This window comes from Somniosus microcephalus, chromosome 10 (assembly GCF_052327205.1).
Source record: "Somniosus microcephalus isolate GS21.2 chromosome 10, FLI_Smic_1.0, whole genome shotgun sequence".
NCBI lineage: Eukaryota > Metazoa > Chordata > Chondrichthyes > Squaliformes > Somniosidae > Somniosus > Somniosus microcephalus.
In genome coordinates, this window is record NC_140996.1 from 91,085,699 (window position 1) to 91,096,576 (window position 10,878).

The following is a 10,878-nucleotide window of genomic DNA, read 5'->3' on the forward strand; positions in this document are numbered from 1 at the left end:
TCATGAGGACTGTGGTGAGGGAAGCTGTTTTGCCTGCCGACCAAAACCAAATGTGGGATTTGAGGTGACGGTCAGTGGCCGTGAGGAGGTGGAAAAACTGCTGCTCAGTCTGAAAGTTGGGGAGAAATTTTTGGAGGTGACTCTGCTATATTCAGAGGAGGTGGTGGTTTCATTTTTGAACTTGCCTGTGTACATCGAGGACGAAGTGCTGAGCAAAAATTGGAGTCATGGGACATTAAAATCTGTTTCGAAATAAAGAGGAAGTACTATCCGGGAACACGGGTAGCAGACGGAACCCGGTATGTAAAGGTACGGTTCCCAGAGGGGGTAAGGTCTTTGCCTTACAGTATGAAGTTCGAGACACTGGAAGGAGTACAATACTTTTGTGTGCTGCACGATAACCAAATAAAGGTGTGTTACTATTGTCTGGGACATGACCATCTCGTGAGAAACTGTCCTGATTTGTATTGTTACAATTGCGGTGAGTCAGGACATATCGCGCGGAGCTGCAAGGCGGAGAGCTGTGGGGTGTGTCGTAAAGGCCCCGCCCGCTGTGAGTGTGTGGCAGAAGGGAGCAAAATGAGTGATGAGGAGATGGGAGAAGGAGCAGGAGAGGAGTGTGGAACGGCCGGAGATGCGGTGCAGTCGGAGAACACAGCCGGTAAAATGAAGGAAAAAGGAGCACAGGAAGAGGCAGAGGTTGGCGGAGCGGAGATCGAGATGGAGATGGCGAAAAACACGGCGAGTGCTATGGAGGGGAACAAAGACAGCAGCGGGCAGCAAGGGTCGAGTGCAGACTCGAGCCTTAGTGCAGTTCAGCTCCCCTGGGGAGTCTGGTGTCTGTGGGGGGAGAGGAGGCAGGAGCGGGGTGTGTGGTGGAAGTGAGTGCTCCGGGGAAAGGCGGGGAGTCGGATATTTTGATGAGCGGGAGGGGGCAGGGCGGGGCGAGGGTGCAAGAGGCAGGAGCCTTAAAGGGACAGCAGAATGGGATCGGCGAGATAGAGACGTCAGAAGGGAACAATTTAGGTGCGCCATTGTCCCATGGAGTGAGGGAACAAGGTGCAAAGGTCAGAGGTAGAGATGTGGTCGAAGGGGGCGGCACAGTGGGAGAAACTGCGATAGCAGGAAGACTCTCTATGGTAGATGAAGTATCTGACGGGGAGCAGGATTATGTATCTGATGGGGAGCAGGCACAAGGGGTTGCAGAAGAGCTTGAGTGTGAGGAATTAGAGGGGGACAGAGACACGGAAGTCGGGGATGGGGTGGCATCATGTGGAAAGGGAAAGGTTAGTGAGGGGCAGAAGGAGGGAGAAAGGGCAGCTCCTGGGCCCAAAGTTAAGGCAAGGAAGAGGCTGAAACAGCAGGGAGGGGTCAAACAGGAGGGGAAAAAGAGCCGGAGGCTGCAGGAAAAAGCAACAACTGGCCGAAAAGTTGAGAAGGAGCATGAGAGGAGGGAAGAGCCAGAGATTAAATGATGGGGAGATTACTGGGCATACTTCCCTTCTTTGGAGCCATGGTTACATTGGTCTCGATCAATGTAAACGGACTGAGGGGTGAGAAGAAATTGCAGCAGTTGTTGCAGGGTTTTAAAGGCACGGACTTGTTGTGTCTGCAAGAAACCTTTTGGGATGAGGATATTCTAGAAAAAGTTCAGAAGGTTTGGAAGGGAGAGGTGTTTGCAAGTTATGCAAACAATAACCGTAGAGGGGTGGCTGTTTTGGTGAGTCCGTCCATAGAAGAGAACGTTGCCTTGGTGGACAAGGACACTGAGGGGAGATTTTTACGGCTAAGGGTAAAATTGGAGGGATTTAATTGTGATCTTTTTAATATCTATGCACCGAACGACCATTGCAAGCGTCGCGAGTTGTTTCGGGGGTTATTCACTGAAGTGGCAGAGGTGGAAAATCCTTGTATAGTGGGGGATTTTAATGTATTTTTATCTTGGATGGACATTTCAGCCCAGATGACCTTTAAAGAGGATAACTCCAGAGGGATGATTATAAAAATGATGGCAAATTTAAATTTGAGAGACTTATGGAGGGACCGGAACCCCATAAAAAGGGAGTTCTTCAGAGCAGGTTGGGTGGGTGATGTTTTAAAACAGAGCCGAATAGATTTTGTGTTAATGCGGGAAGAGTTAAGTTCGGAGGTGATGGAGATTTATTATAAAAAAGTATTTTTTAGTGATCACTCGGCTTTGGTTCTTAGGATTAGGAACAACAGAGTTAAGATCGGTTCAGGGGTGTGGATTTTAAACAATCAATACCTGAAGGAAAGTGCTTATAAAGAGGGGATTATAAATATAATAAAGAATGCTCAGAAGGAACTTTTGTTCTTGAAAGAAAGAAGAGTTTGGTGGGACAATTTCAAATATGAGGTAAAAGTTTTTTCGGTACGTTATGGGAAAAAGAGGGCGGCAGCTAACTGGCATCGAGAAGAGAATATAAACAAAGGTTTACGGATGTCTGTAAAGCAGTTGACGGAGGGGATAAGGGAGCTGAGACTAAGTTCCGGGTGCTAAAGGAAGAGTGGGAATTATTGCAAGCTGAAAAATGCAAGGGGGCCATTCTCCGTGCAAAGGTTAGAGATGCATTGGAGGGCGAAAGATGCACTAGATATTTTCTAGAGCAAGAGAAGCTGCGACAGAGATTATCGTTAATTGAGGAGTTGAAGGTTGGGGAGAAGATCATTCATGAAAGTGAGGAGATTTTGGAGGCAGCTAGCAGCTTTTATCAAGAGCTATATACAAAAGAAGACATTTCCAATTTGGAGATGGAGAAGGTTGCTGCTTTTATTGAAAAGTGTTTAAAGGAGGATGAGAGAAGCATGTGTGATAAAGAAGTAGGATTAGCGGAAATAAAAATAGCAATAAGTGGAATGAAGGGGGGGAAAAGCCCAGGGTCTGATGGACTAAGTGTAGAATTTTATAAGGAATTTTTCGAGATTTTAAGTCCATTGCTCTTAGAAGTTTTTAATGAAATTAAAATTGAGGGAAGCCTGGCCCCATCTATGAGGAGAGGTATCATAAGCTTAGCTTATATAAAAATAAAGGGGATAGACGGGATCTGAAGAATTGGATTATAAGATCTTGGCGCGGGTTATGGCAAATCATTTGAAGGAGGTGTTACTGGAGATAGTTTGGCCCTCTCAGTCCTATGGAGTCATGGCCGGGACATCGCAGACTCTGTGGTCTCAATCTGGGATGCAATAGAACTCATGGAAGAGAGTGGGAGGGAGGCTTATGTATTAAAGATAGATCAAGAGAAAACCTTTGATAGGGTCTCTCATGAGTTTTTATTGAAGGTTCTGGAAGCATTTGGTTTCAAGGAAAATTTCATTCAGTGGATAAGGATTTTTTATTCAAACATATTTAGCTGTGTTAAATGTAATGGTTTTTTATCTAAGTATTTTCCGATACAGAGATCAGTGAGACAGGGTTGTCCCCTGTCCCCACTGCTGTACACATTGGTAGCAGAACCATTAGGTTACATGATGCGAAAGAAACAAGGTGTAGTTGGGATTGTGGTACCCAGTTCCGGGCTGGTATCGGTGATACACCAATATGCAGATGACACAACCTTAACATTGAGAAATGGGGAGTCAGTGAGGAAAGCTATGGATGTAGTGGAGGAATATTGTAGAGCTTCAGGTGCCAGAGTGAATTATTGTAAGTCCCAATGCCTGGTTGCAGGGAGGGGTAGGGGGGAATGGTTGGGGGAATGTCCCTTTAAGGTGGTGGAGGTTTTGAAAGTTCTGGGGGTGCATATGGGGTGCAAGAAAGACAGGGAAGAAGTGGATCGATTAAATTGGGAACCGAAGGTTATGAAAATTAAAAAGATTTTGGGAAGATGGGAAAGAAGGTGGTTGAAAGTGCAAGGAAGAGCGACAGTGGTGTCTGCTCTCCTGCTATCTAAGCTATGGTACTTATTGACAGTGGAGGATATTCCTGAGTGGGCAGAAAAGTCCATCCGAGAGGCTTGTGTGAGGTTTTTATGGGAAGGGAAACCAGCCTTGGTGGCTTACAATACCATCATTGGACGGAGAAATCAGGGAGGACTCAACTTCCCAGATATTGATTTGAAGAAAAAATCCTTTAGAATCAAATGGGTGAAGAGATTTCTTCAGAAGTCAAATTCAAGTTTTTGGAAGAGTTGTTTTGAGCATTTTTTAAAACAAAGTGGGATAGGAGGGCAGGGGATATTGTATATGGAATACAATAATATGTTTCTGAAATCGATTAAGCTTCTCCCTAGGTTTTATAAGGGGGTTGTAGAGACTTGGGCTCAATTTTTAAAAAGTGTGCAGTTTATGCCCAAGGGGGCAGAGGAATTTTTAGAACAGCCCTTATTTTTGAACAGGTGGGTCAACATCGAAGGAGAGGTTTTATTTAATCAAGCTTTTATAAAAGCTGGGATTATATCGGTGAAAGCTGTATTATACGAGGTGATTCCAGGTTGGTTGCCGGAAGCGATAGTGAGGGACATAGTGTGGGAGGAGGATCAGGAGGTAGAAGGAAAAGCAATAGGAATCATGTATGAGAAGATTGTGAGGGCAATGCCACAGGATTGGATGGAAGAAATAAATGTGGAAATCTCCAAAGGAAGTAAAATGCGTCCTGCTTTTCCAAGCTTTGTACTGGAGAAAGGGGGAGAGTTAGTCCAATTTGACAACTGTAATACTCGAGATTTCTATGAGGTATTCAGAGAATGGAGATTCAAGACACCTGCTGGTCAGGAGTTTTGGCAGAGTATATACCCACAGCTGGACTTCAACAGGATTTGGAAGGGAGTGTGGGCGAATTTTAAATGCCCAGAATGGATTGAACTGGATTTCAAATTGGCTCATAACCGGATTTTTACCATGACGGTCTTGTGCAAGATTGGACGAGTGGAGGCGACAACTTGCCCAACGTGTGGGACACGGGATGAGACTCTGTCCCATTTACTGGTGTTATGTCCGCAGTTAAATGACTTTAAGCACTATGTTCGACAGTTGTGTGAAGCTTTTTTGCTGGGTGGGGACCGAACAGCGAGAATGGGAATCCCGTGGGACTCAATTTTGAGATGGGGATTGCAGGAGAGTCTGCCAGAGTCTAGCGGAGCGGCAATTAATTTAATGTTCAGTTTGGCTAGATTCGTGATTGTGCAAAGAAGGAATGCTCTGTTTTTTAAGGGGAGGAGAATCAATCTAAAAGAGTATTTTAAATATAAGCTAAAAGACCATTATAAGGCTCTGTGGATGTTTTCTTCAGAAAGGAATTTAAGGACAGTATTTTACAACCAATTTTTAAAGTACAATCGATTAATATATGTTACAGGTGACAAATTAAACTTCAGGTTTTGATGTTAAAATGTGGTGGTGGAATGGCTGTGCAGGGCGGTGGAATTGATTTGTATCATACAATGTAATGATCATGATGTTGTAAATGTTCTTAATGTTCAATAAAGTATAATAAAAAATTTAAAAAAAAAAAAAGTGGCTAGCACCCTCTGCCTCTGACTCAGAAGGTTGTGGGTTCAAGTCCTCACTCCAGAGGCTTGAGTATAAAAAAACCTGGGCTGACACTCCTGTGCAGTGCTGAGGGAGGGCTGCACTATCAGAGGTGCTGTCTTTTGGATAAGATGTTAAACCGAGGTCCTTTCTGTCCTCTCAAGTGGATGTAAAAGATCCCATGGCACTATTTCGAAAAAGAGCAGGGGAGTTATCCCCTGTGTCCTGGCCAACATTTATCACTCAATCAACATAACAAAAACAGATTATCTGATCATTACCACATTGCTGTTTGTGGGAGCTTGCTGTGCGCAAATTGGCTGCCGCGTTTCCTATATAACAACAGTGTCTACACTTCAAAAAGTACTTAATTGGATGTAAAGCGCTTTGAGATGTCTGGTGGTCGTGAAAGTTGCTATATAAACACAAGTCTTTCTTTTCTTTTTACCTGTTGACATAGAAAGCGGAAACTGTTAGTAGAACAGCCTTAGAAATGATCAGTGAGCTGCTTTCATCAAGGAGTGGGCATTGCTGCAGTTGTTGTGGTCAGTTTGCGTGCCAGTGTGAAGGAAGGACCAGTTGTGGACAAATCCTGCGCAAATAGCATTCCTCCTGCTTCCCCCCCATTTCCTGCCTACTCCTCTGGCCATGTCTTCAAGCTTCACCCCTTTCAGTGGCGGATATCTACCTTCTGTTGGACACAGCCATCTCCTAGAAAAGAAGAAACAATGATTAAGAAGATGTGTGCATTGAACCTGCATGCCCCCACAGAGGAACGTGGGAAGACAAACATGTGTTTCATGAGGGTTGACCTGACCGCTCGTGCATTGAAGGAATGGCTGCTGGGCTTGGGAGGTGTAGGAAAATGTGTAGTCAGGTAATTTCATACCTGTGGAAAGGTGGAGAGAATATGAAGAAATGCACGGGTAAGAGGTACCGACGTGGTTGACTCTTAACTGCCCTCTGAAGTGGCCTAGCAAGCCACTCTGTGGTATCAAATCACAGCATAAAATATCACATGGACTGCAGCGGTTCAAGAAGAAGGCTCACCACCACCTTTTCAGGGCAACTAGGGATGGGCAATAAATGCCAGCCTTGCCAACGACGCTCACATCTGCACAATGACTTTAAAAAAAGATGATGCTACGACTAGGTGGTTCAAAGTATAGAGAATGCGTCACCTTGCACACGCCTACTTGACTTTCCCTGGTTAGCTCATTGAATTTCTTACCTTACACCCTGTGCTTCTGGCCTTACTGCAACCTGCCACCTGCTGCCATGCTCTTCACAGAATCACACAGAAACCCCACAATGCAGATAGAGGCCATTTCGGCCCATCGAGCCTGCACCGACACATATCCCACCCGATCCCTGTAACCCCTACACCAACACATATCCCACCCTATCCCCGTAACCCCACGTATTTAATCCCCCTAACACTAAGGGTCAATTTATCATAGCCAATCAACCTAACCCGCACATCTTTGGACTGTGGGAGGAAACCGGAGCACCCGGAGGAAACCCACGCAAACACGGGGAGAATGTGCAAACTCCACACAGTCACCCGAGGCCGGATTCGAACCCGGGTCCCTGGCGCTGTGAGGCAACAGTGCTAACCACTATGCCACCGTGCTGCCCTTTGCTGCATTCTTTGCCACCTTATGGCCCCAGCTGCTGCTAAACAGTCTGGGTTACTTCAGCCACCTAAGATGGTAGGAAGTAATGCAGCCCAGCAACCAAAAACATGAAAAGGGGAACCCGTAGATGAAACTAACCAGCATCTAGCCCATAAATCATTGACACCTTCAACACACCTACTTGCCTATAAGGCACTGTAGGCTTTTCAAAAGTGGGGTTAAACCTTCCTATAGAGCAAGGGCTCGCAGCCGGGGGTCCGCGAGAAGGTTTGACGGGGTCCACCGAAAGCAAGCGCTGAGCAATCCTTCTGCCCGTGGAGTCAAATCCGAGCAATTTAGAACTAGTAACACACACAAATAAGAATTGAGGAAATGTTGTTGGAAGCAAAAAAATAAACAAAATAGTTCTTGTGATTTCGCAAAAAATTGAAAAAGAAAGCAGAGTGCTGACAGAAATGGGAATGGTTCAGACCAGCAACATTTGGATTGAACATTGAAAGTGAAAAGTTTGAGATATAACAGTTCTTCTGGATGGCTGAGGCTGCCGGCTTTTTCCGGGTGGAGTTGCTGTGCATCGCACCCATGAGTTGTCCAGGCTCCGAGCGGCAAAGCAGAGGGAAAAGCTGGAGTACCAGATGGGAGCAAGATACTGATGGAGCACTGACATCCAGTCAAGCTCATGTATATAGAGTTCCTTTAAAACCTCTTTTCAAACGGGAATTCTCATCAGTTTCATAAACTGAAATCGACCAGCGGGCTTTTTTTTTGGCGGGGGGCTCGTTTGCGGATATGGTCCAAACTCAGTAAGATTTCAGTAAGATTATAACCTCGGCCCCTATTTTTTTCACATGGCAACTGTTGATGATTCTGCCATTCCCATTTACACTTCATCTAGATTCATCTTTTGTTGCTTAACTTGTCCCATTACCATCGCCTTTTGTCTTGCACTATCATCCCTTTTGTCTCTTAATCTCTCCTGCCTTCCACCCTATCAAAGACCTTCCTTTTTGTTCTTTCCTCTCCTCCCCCCTCTCCCTGCCCCTACAATTAAAAACCTTTTACATCTCCAACTTTTTCCAGTTCTGACAAAGGGTCATGGACCTGAAACATTAACTCCGTTTCTCTCTTTACAAATGCTGCCTGACCTGCTGTGTATTCCCAGCATTTTTTGTTTTAATTTCAGATTTCCAGCATCCGCAGTATTTTGCTTTTGTATCATTAAGATCTCTGGTTGGTTGAGTTTGAATAAAATTAATGGGAATGTTAACTGAAATTTTTTTTTCAAAAATATATACTTTATTCATAAAAATCTTTGTTCACGTACATGAAAATACAGTTCACATCACGTACAATACCAATTAACTTCAGTACATGGCACTCAATTTACAAATTACATATATCAAAGCTTGTTGCAATACATTACATTGCACTCCACAAATTATATTACAATATGGCATAATACACATGAGTGCAATACATGGTACTCTATTTACATCCACAGATTACAAGTGCTTTACAATTAACACACTTGTACATCATACAGCCCGAGGGGGGTTTTCTACTGGTTTCAGCCCCTCGGTGTACACAGGCGGGAGGGCCTTAAACTGTGGCCATTCCCCGTCGTGCCTTTGCGACGGTGGCACCAACCTTTAGTGCGTCCCTCAGCACGTACTCCTGGACCTTGGAATGTGCCAGTTTGCAAAACTCGGTCGTGGACATCTCCTTGCTCTGGAAGACCAGCAAGTTTCGGGCAGACCAAAGGGCGTCTTTCACCGAGTTGATGATCTTCCAGCAGCAGTTGATGTTTGTCTCGGTGTGCGTCCCTGGGAACAGTCCATAGAGCACAGAGTCCTGTGTTACGGAGCTGCTCGGGATGAACCTCGACAAAGACCACTCCATCTCTTTCCAGACCTTCTTTACAAAGGCACATTCCAGAAGGAGATGGATGACGGTCTCGTCCCAAGCGCAGCCTCCTCACGGACAGCGTGCGGTGGAGCAGAGACGTCAGGAGTGCATGAAGGATCTGATGGGGAGGGCCCTTCTCACCACCAGCCAAGCTATGTCTTGGTGCTTGTTTGTGAGTTCTGACGATGAGGCATTCTGCCAAATGACTTCGACAGTCTGCTCGGGGAACCATCCGACAGCATCCACCATCTCCTTTTCCCGTAGGGTCTCGAGGATGTTACGTGCTGACCACTGCTTGACGGCCTTGTGGTCAAAGGTGTTTCCCGTGAAAATTTTTCCATGGAGGACAGGTGGTCCGGCACGGTCCAACTGGATGGAGCGTTCCGCGGCAGCATAGCCAGACCCACCCTTCGCAACACCGTGAAAGGTAGAACCTCAGCACGTAGTGACACTTGGTGTTTGCGTACTGAGGGTCTGTGCACAGTTTGATGCAGCTGCACACAAAGGTGGCCATCAGGATGAGGGCGACGTTGGGTACGTTCTTTCCCCCTTTCTCTGGAGATTTGTACATCGTGTCCCTCCGGACACGGTCCATTTTCGATCTCCAGATAAAGTGGAAGACAGCTTGGGTGACTGCGGCAGCACAGGGTCGGAGCATGGGCCACACCTGCGCCACGTACAGCAACACCGACAGCACCTCGCACCTGATGACCAATGTTAACTGGAATGTCACACTTGCTGGCAGTTCATTTATTTTGCTGTTATGGGCCTAGATGGGTGACAGAAGAGCCTGACTTACCAATCGCCCCTCTCCCAGGTCGGGGTAACAATGCAGTCCAGGTTCTGGGGGTTAACATATTGCTTCTGCATATTAATCATGCCCAGACTTGATGGTGTGAACAGGAATTAATGTAGCCAGCCTTGTCTGGTAACTCATACACACAGAGGAACCTTGCACTCTTTCCTATCTTTTATGCTAAGTATAAAAATATAAATGCTTTTGATGATGTTTATGTGTGCTAAGAAGAGTGATATTAGGACTGGGGAAATGAACTATTGGACACTCCCTCGTCAGACATAATATACCAGTAAGCCTGCTTGTCTTCCCCAAACTCAGGAGAAAGCCCCTACTCAGTAATACTCGAAGATACCCCCAGGTCTTGACAGAATTGCTCAGCACAGCAACACGTTTCACATTAAGTAAGTAAAACAAAAATAATAGTAAATATATATGTTTAATTGTATAACTAATTTTTATACAAAAATATACTTGTGTTGTGTTACAGGGGGTCAGTGGAATTTTTATAACACGGGAGGGGGGTCTCAGAAGCAAGGCTGAGAACCCCAGCTATAGAGAGTATGGCCCAGAAATTCGGGTCGGGGGCTTCCCGCGGGTGCAAGCCTCCGACCTGCACTTACCTAGCGCGCCGGCCGTTGAGCTGTAGGCCCGCGTGGGATTCCGATCCTGGGCCTGCTCCAACTGCCGACGCGCAGCGCTTGCGTATCCCAGGGGTGCAGTTCGTTTGATGCATCCCCTGGGATCACGTGGGCCATGGAGAGCCAATGGTAGCAGGGAATGCCCATTCATAAAATTGACAGGAAGAGCTGTCAAAACTATAAATACTATAAGCCCCAAAACATCACTAAAACTTCAAATTATTTTTTTTTAAAAACATCACATTTTTAAAATAACTAAATTACATAAAATAACTATTTTAAACAATAATTTAAATTTAAAAAAAATGAATTACATTTTCTAACGGGGCTAAAAATAATCTTACCTTTCTTTAAAGTATTTAAAAATAATAAACCTGTGGAAAAAATGTTTTAAGTTTAATTAATTCAC

The 10,878-nt window shown here is 45.3% G+C and overlaps 1 pseudogene; it reads right to left on the bottom strand.

The window, feature by feature from the left end:
- Positions 1-6,160: 6,160 nt before the first annotated feature.
- Positions 6,161-9,911, bottom strand: LOC147111572 (uncharacterized; annotated as a pseudogene).
- Between the last annotated feature and the right edge of the window lie 967 nt (positions 9,912-10,878).